The sequence below is a fragment of the Carlito syrichta genome, unplaced genomic scaffold (genome assembly GCF_000164805.1).
Source record: "Carlito syrichta isolate Samal-C Ts95f unplaced genomic scaffold, Tarsius_syrichta-2.0.1 Scaffold316362, whole genome shotgun sequence".
Taxonomy (NCBI): domain Eukaryota; kingdom Metazoa; phylum Chordata; class Mammalia; order Primates; family Tarsiidae; genus Carlito; species Carlito syrichta.
This window is the reverse complement of record NW_007260458.1, coordinates 1,659,740-1,672,375: the sequence shown is the minus strand read 5'-3', so window position 1 is coordinate 1,672,375 and position 12,636 is coordinate 1,659,740. Positions and strand designations below refer to the sequence as shown.

The 12,636-nt window shown below is 38.6% G+C and overlaps 1 pseudogene; it reads right to left on the bottom strand.

The window, feature by feature from the left end:
* The window catches only part of LOC103276754, a 33,897-nt pseudogene extending 25,782 nt beyond the window's left edge, over nucleotides 1-8,115 (bottom strand).
* Between the last annotated feature and the right edge of the window lie 4,521 nt (nucleotides 8,116-12,636).

Here is a 12,636-nt window from a genome sequence, read left to right as displayed (position 1 = left end):
CCAAGTTGCTCAGGCTGTTTTCGAACCTGTGGGCTCAGGCAATCCCCTCATCTTGGCCTCCCAAAGTACTAGGATTACAGGCTTGAGCCACCGCACCTCACCTCAGAGATATTAAACATATAAAGTTATTCATTATCTTAAATAGTTTATGAGAGAATGTTGATGTCATTAATAATAATGAAATGTGAAATGGGGGTCTATGGAAGAAATGCAGGATTTAAAAATTTTAAGCATCCCTAAATCTGCACATGATTATAAATTAGAAGGTATACACTATCATTAAGAACCTGAGATTAAGTGAATAACCTAATAAAACAAAAATTTAAGGCCTCAAAACATGAAAATGTATAATTAAGATGTTCTACTGAAGTTATAGGAATGTGTTAGGTTACTTGGAGTCAGTTATTATTTTGGTTATAGGTAATCATCAGTATCATAGTTTCCTATCTGTAAAATGAGGGATTTGGACATGGATTATATCCAAGATTCCTCCCAGTTTTCTGATTCGATTGTATACTAATAACCTCTGTAATGTGAGTAGGAATGTTTGGTTTATGCTTTAGATGTGTAAAAGCTCTTCAGAATGCTCCATATAGTATTCCAGATTGTTTGCCATTCTTATGAGTGAGGAGGTTGATGGATGCTGGATGATACAGAAAAGAGAAGGCAGTAGGGAGAGACTGATAATAAGCTTAGTTTGGAGGGCCAGGAGGAGGTTACTCCAAGATTCTGAAACCCAACTTTATAACCCAGTTGTTCATACCTCCTAAAGGTAGGCCAAGAAATAGGGGGAAGGGGGTATAGGGATGTTGTTGTTGATATTGCATGAGAAAGCAGTATCTGCTAGTGTCATGACTTTGGCCCAGTGAAGATAACTACCTGTGGCATTTTCACATGTATATCACAGACTGAAGAATCTAGGCTACAGAACTGTATGATGTAGCCCAGTTGTTTTGAATATGTCTCCTTTGTTTTTGCTGTGGTCGATGGGGAAATTTGGTGGGTTATTTATTTATTTATATATTTTTTTGAGTTGGAGTCATACTCCGTCACCCAGGCTAGAGTACAGTGTCATGCTCAAGGCCACCCCAGCGTCAACCCACTGGGGTCAGGTGATCCTTCAGCCTTTCAAGTAGCCGGAACTACAGGCGTGCGCTGCCACACCTGGCTAATTTTTTGATTTATTGTAGAGATGAGGTCTCGCCAAGTTGCCCAGGCTGTTCTTGAACCCGTGGGCTCGGGCAGTCCCCTCACTTTGGCCTCCCAAAGTACTGGGTTTACAGACTTGAGCCACTGCGCCTGGCTGGTAGCTTATTTATTAATGACCTTGTGTTTGTACTTGTTACCATAGTTTACTGAAAGCCTACCAAGATTTGAGGCCAACGTGAGAAGTAGGAACATCAACATGAGTCAGAAGACCCAAGTCCTTTCCTACTTCCTACCCCTTACTATCTTTGACTAATGGTGGTCTTTTATATTTTACCAAAAGCATGCACAGATCTTAAATTTTAATTATAAGATGACCAGAATAATGGTATCGTATGAATAACTGATTATTAGTTTGACCAGAGTATTCTCAGACCTGAGCTGATTTGTTTCATGGACAGTCCACAAGATAGATGATAGTAATAATAATAATTGTGATGATTATAATGATAAATTTTGACTTATTGCATATGTCCTGTGTGCCAGGCTGTCTTCTGAGTGCTTTGTATTAATTCATTTACTCCTCACAACAACCTTAGGAGGTAGGTACTATTATCCCATTTTTACAGGTGAAAAACTGAGGCATAGAAGGACTAAGTTATTTGCTAAGGTCGTGTAATCAACAAGTGGCTGAGGTGACAACGGCACCGAGGCCATCTGGCCTTAGAGTCCATGCCCTTAACCACCACATTGTGCCCTCTCCCAGAAGACAGGACTGCATAGGATTAGATAGTTTGTCTTCATAGATACTAACAAGCACCTGTACTTAGTAGGATCGACTAATAAGTGTCACATTTTAAGTTTGTTTTGGAAAATATTAAGTACAGTCTACTTTCAGCAATTTGGTTGAATTTTTAAAAAATTGACTAAACAGAAGTTTATTGTACTTTAGAATGAATATAGAATGGTTACATTTAACTTTTTCACTGGATAGATACACTTAAGATTAAATGGTTTATGAAAGCTTCCCAGAATTACAGATATGGATGATTGCACCTAGTTAGTTGAAAATGAGTAGATTTATGCATTATGGCCAAGTTCCGTAAACAAACTCAGTATGTTTGAATTCATAAAAGCAGAATTTCCTGGTTCTGTTGTTTTATTATGTATTTTCTAATCTGGATGTCAAGACATGAAATAATCACATTTAATAACCCTGATTAATATTGGATTCAAATTTTTAACTCCCTCATGTGTCTCATAATTGACTGAGATTAAGCTAGTTTGTAAGTTAAACTTGCCATATGTATCTCTTACCTTATAAATGCTATAAAATGAAGTTACCATATTTTTGCATGTCTAATTATTAAACTCAATAAAACTTTATTTCCATTTGCTAGAGGAGTCTTAATTTTTGTAGAATCTTGTTTTCTATTATTTATTCAGTAATCTCTTTTTTCTCCTTCCCTTATTATTCTGTTATTTATCAAGTGTTTAATATGTGAGAAGTCTTTGATCTTGGTCACCTCTGAATACTTAGAGATTAATCATCATTACAAAATTCTCCCTCTGCCTTGGAATTCTTTCTTCCAGTAAAAGCAGGAATGTTGCTGGAGGAGGTCATAGTGGACATTATTCCTTGGACATGATTCCTGAAGGAACCATCATGGAACCAGTCATTTAGGAAGAATCATCCCAAAGCTATTTTTATCTTATTAACCCATTTCTCGTTTTTCTCAAGAATACTCACCGGCAGCGCTTGTGGCTGCAGTGTTTACCCCAAGGTAACTTGTGGCTACCCCCACAGTATGCTGTGAAATATCTCGCTTTTATTATTTTCGCGAAGCTTTAGTGTGTTGGTAGACTTTGGAAACAAATGACATCATTCTATTTATATTCTATTTATAACATTCTGTTTTTAGTAGTGGAATTTCCATGTGATGCTCTACTTTTTGTTGTTCCGTGCTTTGAAATTTGCCACACAAAAAAACTTACTAAGTAGTGATCATCATACATATTTCTGTTACATTAGGATTAGAGACAAGTTCTGTTTAGAAATAACTCCAAGAACAGTTTTTATATTTTATTTTCACATTGAAAAGCAATCAGATTTACTTCAGCCTCAGAGAGCATGTTTATGTAAAATTAAATGAATGTGGCATTGAGCCACACTTTTTTTTTACCTAAACAGGAAATGGGTTAAAACAGAACTTTTTGTTTGCCAAGAACTCTGGGAGTTACAACTTGTAGAGACTATAATGGAATTAGTGGAATAGCCCTAGATGGTGATGATGATGATGATGATGATGATGATGATGATGATGATGATGATGATGATGATTTTGAGTTGGAGTCTCACTCTGTCACCCAGGCTGGAGAGCACTGGCATACTCATTGCCACTGCAGCCTCAACCTCTGCTGGACTCAGGTGATCCTTCCACCTCAGCCTTCCAGGTAGCTGGAACTACAGGTGCACACCACCACACCTGGCTAATTTTTTGATTAATTGTAGAGACGAGGTCTCAATTAGTTGCCCAGGTTGGTCTCGAACCTCTGGACTCAGGCAGTCCTTTTGCCTCGGCCTTCCAAAGTACTAGGATTACAGACTTGAGCCACCACCCCCGGCCTGAATGCACATTTTAATGGCAGTGGTTGTTAAGAGGGGAAATTGTGAGGATGGGTATTGCATCTCCTTCTGGCCCTAGATTTCTCCCCTACAATCTTGAAGTTATTGCATCTCTTCTCATGATCAGAATGCCATAAAATTGAATGTGCATATATGTGTACACATACACACACATACACACTGTTGACAAAAATGACAACAGATGACGAATTCACAGTATTTTTCCTTTCCTGGCCTTATTAAACACTGCCACAACTAATCATTTCAGATTCTGGTGTTTTCTTGGCTTTCTAAACCACATTTACCTAAGGCAGTGCAGGCAATTTATTTTCATATCTGTCTGTTTTGTCGTTGCATTGGTGCCTTGAAAAGTCTAGTGTTTTCCATTTATTTGATTGTTACTACTGTTAATCATTACAAAATCTTATTATTACTGCCCATATATAAATCAGGACAAACAAATTTGATTTCTAACATTCTAATGTGGTTAAAAAAAATTCATGAATAGAGGAAACTTCTTATGCAAATGTAAGTAACTGACAAGAATAAATATGGGCACAAACTATTGCTATTATAACCATCTTTTGACCTTAGCCACCCTTTGTATAGCCCAAGTAATGACTATTTGATATTTATTATAAAGCATATTAAATTCTTTGATTAACTGAACCTTTCATTCCTCTTTTTTGTTTCATGTAGCAGTGAAAATAGATTGTTCTATTATCATTCTTGCCAGGAAATTTATAAAATATATAAAATTATTCAAAAATGTATCTTAAGCTGAAGATATATTAATGTATTATTGGGTGTACTGAGCAGAAAACATTTCTTTTCACATTTGAATGGCAGGCACATGATTATAAATTTACTTCCTACCGAATATTAATCATCAACTCCATATGGCTGGTGGATAAAGCTCTGAGAGGCAGCCAGGAGATGCAAATTCTTACCCTCATCATGGACTTTTTATGTGATTTTTGTTTAATGTTTAAAACTGACTGACCTTTGAATTAAAAAATATATATTCTTTTTAAGAAGTCCCAGGGCAATATGTATGGGCTCAAGATGGGTTATTATACCTTCTGCTCTTCTCTTGGCTTCCAAGATGTGGGCTCTGTTGGCTCTTCTGGTTCCTCTGCTCAACTTAAAACACTGTTTTAATTCAAGTGCTAACTTGGTCCACTTCTCTTCTTGCTCTACTTGCATGTTTTCTGAGGGCGGTCTCATTCACACTTGGAGTTCTGTTCTTGAACTTAAGAGTCCTTCCAGGCCATCTCCAACAGAATGAGCCCCTCTGGCAGCCCCTCTGTCTTTCTCTCAATGTTAGCCCCACTCCACCTGTCTCATGACTGCTTCAGTCTGGTTTGCTGCTGACTCCCCAGCAATCAGCAAGGCACCTGGCATAGAGTAGGCATTTGGGCTGTGTTCAGTGATATAGTGTTCACAGTTGAACTCATGAAATGAAAAAACAAATAAAACCCAAATGAACAAAAGAAAGCACATACAGTAGCCGAATTTATTATTCTGTCTCTCCCCCACATCACAAAAATGCATTCCCTTCTGTGTTTTCTCAGTGAGGAGTATCCCTGTCCACTCACTCTCCCTGACTTCCTCTCTCTTCTCACACCACTCTGCTTCCTCCTTTTTGTTCCATGTCAGGTCAGACATATCCTTTAAACTTATATGTTTTTTGTGGCAGTTCTCTGCCCTCCCCTTGAAATATCATGGTCTTTGTTCTATGCTTTTGTGTCTTACTGGGACTGTGGCCACATCTCTCAGTTTGTATTTCAGCCTTCCAATCTTGTCTCCTCAAATCCATCTTCTTTATACCACTGCCAGATTGATTCGACTAAATCATATATATGAACATGCCACCCTCCTAAACTTGCAGGCCTTCAATGAAGAAAACTGTAAACTTTGCCAAGATTATAAAAAGGTTGAAAAGTGCCGGGGGTTTTATATGCTTTCTGTATGGGAAAACAACATAGTAAAGTGTTCGTTATCTCCAGTTTTATTTTTTAGATTTATTACAATGCTAATCAAAGTCCCAGAGGAATTTTTCCGAGAAAATTAGAAAAAGTGATTTACTTATTTTATAAATTAAGCAAGTGAGACTAAATAAGAAAAAATGAAGTCTTTGTAGTAGGAAAACTGCTGCATGTTAGCCTTGTGGCCTTGGATACCCCCTCACCCTCCACATACACACATACTTTGTCCTCTCCTTTAAAATGAGTTGTAATTAATAATTGTGTTATTAAGGATTATTGTGAGAATGATATGATATGCAGTATTCAAGTACAGTGTGTGGTACCTAGAAAGTGCTTAATGAATTTTGGCAAAAATATAACACAAAAGATGAAAAATAGTAGTTGTGCTTGTCTCTACATGAGGGATTGTGAATTTGTTTTCTTGCTTTTGCCTTTGCTTCATTTTCTACAATGATCCTTTGCTACTTTTCTAAGTAGAAAAAGGGGGAAAAAAACCTTTCAATGACTTCCCGCCTCTGTGGCATAAATCCAAGTTCCTCTACACCTCATTCATTGTCCTCTCATCCCTCTTTACTTCTCTCTCATCATCTCTTACACTTTCTTCCTGCTTACCTTCTTAGTCACCACAAACCCTGAATTACTGCATTCCCTGTGCACTTACATTTTCTGCCGTATGCCTTGCTGTCCCCTCTGCCTATATGTCTCCTCCTAATTTTATCTAGTTTCCTGCCGCTCCCCCTTTAAGATTTAGCTTAAAATCATTCATCCCATCAGGTTTGAGCATTAAGGCGTTCACATTAAAATTATCTAATTTTGTGTTTGTTACCCCCAAAGGAATCTTTTCGTCTAGAATAGGGGACTTTACTAAGAGCTGGAAATCAAAGATGATTAAGTTATAGTTCATGCTCAGATTGCTGACAGTCTGATAGAAGGAGTTAGGCATGCACTACATGCAAGTAACAAGTACCATATGCTCTTTGATATGAGTACCTGCCGAGTACAGTAGAACAGAAAGAAGTGAGTAATTAGTCATCCTTTGGGAGTGTGAATTAGAGTGGCAGGTTTAGAATGTTCTCATAATTTTTATTCACGGGGTGATGCTTATACTACTGAATAGGTGTTTCCTGGGCAGAGAACATAGGGACAAGTGTTCCAGGTAGAAACCTTACATGGAACAGAGGCAGGGCATTGGAAGACAGTCTGACATTCAGAATGGTGAAGTGTTGAGTTTGAGGTGATGTCTCCATGGTGTTAGCATTCACACTTGAACTCATAAAATGAAAAAACAAATAAAGCCACATGGTAGACGCTCAGAGATATTTGAACTGAACAGTATGCCTTCTCCTGGTATCTTTGTTATGGGGGTTTAGGGATTTGTGAATCCCTGGAAGTTGTATGCAATATTTTGCATTTACATACTTTTGAAAATTTTTGAGGGGAGAGGTTCTTTGGATTTTGCTAGCATCTCCCAAAGGATTTCATGAGCTAGAAAAGGTTAAGAATTACTTTAAGGGGGGACCCCCCGCAAAACCCAGAATTTATTTATTAAAAATTATGTATTTTTACATGTTTAAACTTTACTCACTTTCCAAGTACTCTCCATTTACTGGAGTATACCTATTAAGATGCCTTTTCCAGTGCTCAAAACAGTTTTTGAACTTAATTTTTGATGCTTTTCAGTGCTTCTGCCATTTTTGTGTTTCACCTGTTCCACATTGACACAACATTTCCCTCTGAGGACTTTTTTCATCTGAGGAAACAAAAGAAAAAGTTGCTTGGGACAAAATTGGGTGATAGGGAGGGAGGAGGGGCATGGGAGTCATGCCATTTTTGGTCAAAAACTGTTGGACACGCAGTGCTGTATGGACGGATGTGCTCATAAATCACCCATCATGGAAATGGGAAAATGCATGGGAAGAACCTCTAAAAAAATCCACTGAAGCTGAACGCAGCCTCTCACAGCACTGATGCGGATGGGTTCCTAGAACACTTACCTAGCAGGGGAGCCTGTACTCCAAGGGGCCTGCCCTCCAAAAAATAATTCCCTTTTGTTGATGTCCCCCTTCATATTCTGACAAATATTATGCTCTAGAAATGGGCGAGGTGAAGAGTGGAGTATAAGCTTTCTTCAGCTGCAATTGACGGGGATGCACCTGGGCATCCACAGGGCAGTTACTCACCTGCCGGAGCCACTGACGACCTGGTCACAATTGGCACTTTTGACAAAGGCTCTGCACACCCTTTTCCAGCTTCTTTCAGCAAGCAGGCTTATTCCTGCCTCTTTCTTTGCTTCAACTAAACCATTCTAGTATTCTTTACCTGATAGTCAAAGCAACTCTCCAGGGCAGGAAGCATTATGGGGTTGAAAGATTGAAGAGAGAATGGGAGCACCATATGTTTTATTCTGAAAATAAAGTAAGAGGTGAATATGTGAGGAGAGCAGGAAAGCAAGTACAGCCACCAAAGCAGTTCAGGAGCGGTGACATTAAATAGACTGCATTAAAAGGCTGCAGCAGCACCAGCCCCCCACGGGCACCGTAGGTCAGCCCATTCATTCCTCCATGGCTGGTAGAAAGACGTGTGAATTATCCAACTCTTAGAATCCTGCCTAGGCAGATTCAGTGTCCTTGTCTGCCCTCTGTGCACCTGTAATAACCCTGTATATACATTTGTTCTAGAATGTATTGCACTGTGGCAGATTTATTGCCATTCTTTTCTTCCGTAAGGCAGAAATGGCTTATTTTTGAATGCCTAGCACTTAGCACCAGACTCAGTATGTGTTTACTGAAAGAATGAACTGAGTTTTCTAGCTTGGGGACAGTGAAATTTGGTTTGTGCAGTTTGCACAAAGGTTACCTCAAACAGCTGAGGATTTCCATGATCTTTTGCTTTGTTCCTTTCCTTCTTTGCCTAGTGAGGTACTAAGTAAAATAACTAATCAAGGAAGGAGCAGATATTTCGTAAAGAAGAGGGGTTTCTCTTGTGAGGGGAGATTTGGTGCAGTATTGAATCTGATGCAATCTCAGACACTGTCAACTTTCTACACAATGTTGGCAACTGCAAGCCAATGCAAAGGACAAAGGTTATGAGAGCAGACTGGAGGGCACTGTTGGTCACACTCTCATCAGTCACTCAGTCAAGTAACCGTCAGAAGTGTAACAGTTTGTTGTATTTTTCTTTTCTTTGAGTTGGAGTCTCACTCTGTTGCCCAGGCTGGAGTGCAGTGGCATGCTCACGGCCACCCCAGCGTCAACCTGCTGGGCTCAGGTGATCCTTCCGCCTCAGTCTTCCAAGTAGCTGGAACTACAGGCACACACTACCATGCCCAGCTAATCTTTGATTTATTGTAGAGACGAGGTCTTGCCAAGTTGCCCAGGCTAGTCTCGAACTGCAGGCTCAGGCAATCCACTGGCCTCGGCCTCCCAAAGTGCTGGGATCACAGGCTGAGCCACTGAGCCCTGCCTGTTTTATTTTTCAAAGCTCAACACTGGGATGCACAAATTAGGTGCCAGCCTTGCACTGTGTCCTACTCAGCAGGATTCAGAGACGCTCCAGGCTAGCAGAATGTGGAGCAGCTTGCAGAAGGTTCGGGAGCCACAGATGTGTTTAAAGGAATGAAAGGTTTGAGGAAGAAACTAAAGGGTGACTTCATAGTTTCTAGGTATGTGAAGGACACAGACAATAGTGATTAATATTTTCTTTTTATTGAGAAACAAAGAATAGGAAATTTGTTTTAAACCTTACCGTGATGTTGTCTGAAGGGTGAATAGAAGAAATGTATTCAGAATATCTTCCCACACTCCTGTCATATTAACTTTATGAATTCTAGGTAGTTGGTCAGTTTTAGCAGCTCACTGTTGCTATCCTGAATTAGACACTTGATCTAAAGAGGGAAAGAGAAGGAAACTAATGATCTTGATTGAACATCTGCCAACAATAGGCTCTGGGTTTTCCTCCACTTCTGACTTGCAAACATCATCCTGTTTTAATACCCACTAGTAGGTAGGTATTTGTGGAGAAACTGAGGCCAAGAACACCTACAATGCATGATAAATGGCAATCGTAGCTCTGTGTTACTTCAGTTCTGAGTTTGTGTGACTCCAAAAGGCTTACTCCTAATTTATTTGTAAATGTGATGTATCTGGTGTTTACTGAGGCTGTCTGGATGTCTCGGTTCCTATGATGTGTTGCAGACTGGCTCATCCCAGGTTCCCGAAGGCCTCCACCTCTGATAACAGCTGTGTATTTGTTCCACTTGGTCACTTACATGTCCAAAGCAATAATCAGTTGCCACTTCTCAGCCTGGACAAAGCATACTTATGGTGCATCAACTCTGAAATGTAAACTTTCTGGCACAGCAAAACATAAAAAATGCATTTCAATGTAATAAGATACAATTTTAACTTAAATGGCATGCCTTTGGGTTATCTCTATAGTAAAGACCAGCACAAATGATACGCAGTGTACAAGTACGTGAAGGATCATAGCAAGGTGAATGACTTTGATCCACATTTATCCTATCCCTGAGTTCTACTGTGTGGTATCTTTTTCTGATTATAAATGTTATATGTGGGCCATTGTCGCAATTTTGGAAACTGCAAGAAAACTGCAAATAAAGCAAAAATCACCCCTAATACTACCTCTCAAAGATAAACCACCATGAATATCTTTGCATGCTTCTTCCCCACCTTTTTAAAAAAATGCAAATGTAGTTTTTTATAGTTTACACATATGGTATCCTGCTTTTTCACTTCGTTTGCCTTCTAAGCTTTCCCTATGTTTATTTTATCTCTCTATTGTGGTGAAGTATACATAATATGAAATTAACCATTTTTTAAGTGTACAATTCAGTGACATTAAGTACATTCACAATGTTGTGCAAGCATCACCACTATCCATTTCCAGAACGTTTCATCATCAGCATTCCCTATATTTAAAAATGCTTCACAAACCACATCCAATGGCTGAATAATATTTCATCACATGCGATTTACTTGAAGGCATTTTCCAGCAAACATTCAACCGATATTTATTTTGTGCTTACTATGAGTTAGTCTTTATGGCTAAGGCAATGAACAAAACGTAGTGTTTGTCCTCCCAGACCTTAAATCTGATGGAGAAAACAGCCAATAATTAGGCAGTTTGAGTCTTGTAGAGGGGTGAGCACAGGGTCTATGGGATCATGTAGGAGGGGAACCTCACTTGAAGTATAATTTGCTGAACCATTATTTGATTATTGCAGATCTAGTATGGATCAGATTTTTGGGCTGTTATAAATAATAGTGTGAGATATTTATAAGTATAAATATTTGTCTACATTTCAGATTATTTTGTGAAGTTTATGAAAAGTGAAATTACTGAACTACTCATTCGAACACAGGCCAGTATAAGATGGTCTTTTAGAATACCAGTAATTGGTATCTGCTATGCCATTCCAAAAGATAGAAATTGTACCTTTCCACTGCCTGATTCTCCTTATATATTCCACTAACTTTTTATAAATGTGTATGCAGCTTGCCTCTGGCAGAACTGCGTGACGAATTGAGACTGAGAAATGAGTGTATCCAACTGGGAAGAGCTAGGGAAGGTCAGAGGCAAAGGGATAGTGGCTGAGGCTGAGGTTAATGTGGCAGGTAACGTGCACTCCATTCAGCTGTTTGTACTCATTTCAGAGGCATTGGTTTGACAAATGCTTATGAACTGTGTTCCCTGTGCATGCTGACAGAGAGCTTGGCTCCCTTCTGTGAAATTTCAGTCTTGTGTACTTGAAGCATACTGTGAAATAAAAGTAGTCTATTTTTTTTTTCTTAAAAGTATCTGTTCATCATCTAAAAAATTCCTAGTCTATTATCAGAGCTGGAGGAGACCTTTGGATATCATATCATCTTCTCTGTTCAAAGTACAGATGAAAATTCTGAGACTTTGCAAAGTTAAAGAACATTCTGAAGGAAACCGAAGAAACCATTTGAGTGGTATTACAGTTTCTGTCTCTTGATTGATTTATCTGGTAGTCACCCAATTTCCTGCTGCATGTTGTCTTTAGGCTTTGGTCTTTCCTTAAAGGGTTTTTTTTTCTTCTTCCCACTTTTTAATTCCCAATATTGTTCTCTGCTAAGATATTGTTTCCTTCTAAGATATTATTCATTTTCAGAGTTGAATTCATGTATTTGTTGGCTAATGTCTATTGACAGCAAATTATGCTGGTGAGTTTGCATTCCTTATTCTGCTAATTTGTTTGACTGCTGACTGCTCTTTTCTTCTTGGCCTCTTTGTTTATTGAGAAGTTTCTGTTGACTCCGGCAAAAGTAATCAGTTATGTCTTATTTTGCTCATTTAGTCTCTTTGAATAGTTTTGTCGAGTTTTGGTTTTTATTGATTTTAAGATGTAATTCACCTCCAGTGATAGAGTAGATGTGGCAACCTGGTCCTGGACCAAAGAGTAAACAGTTTTTAAATAGACTATTCATATTGAGAATATTAGCACAGACCTCTGGTATATTAATTTTACCGGTGGCTGGTTGGTAAAAGCTTTACTGTGGACATACATGTCTTTATGCAAATGCACATACACTTTTAATAGATAGTAAATCTTCCTTCTGAGGTCAAATTTACAAAAAAAGTTAGCATTGCTTTGTATTAGACAAAGTGCTATTACCTTTAGTTGAACCTCATATCTAATGACACAAAATATAGGACCATGGGTCCCCTGATAATAAGGATTAGAAAAAGGAACTTAAAAAGTCAGTGCACCAAATTTGATCTGAGGCTGTGAGTCTCAATATCAAATGAGTATTGTGTAGTTAGAAAATCCTGTAGCTTTTATTTCCAACAATTTCTGGTCATCAGAATCTCAAAAACAATTTACGGAATTATTGT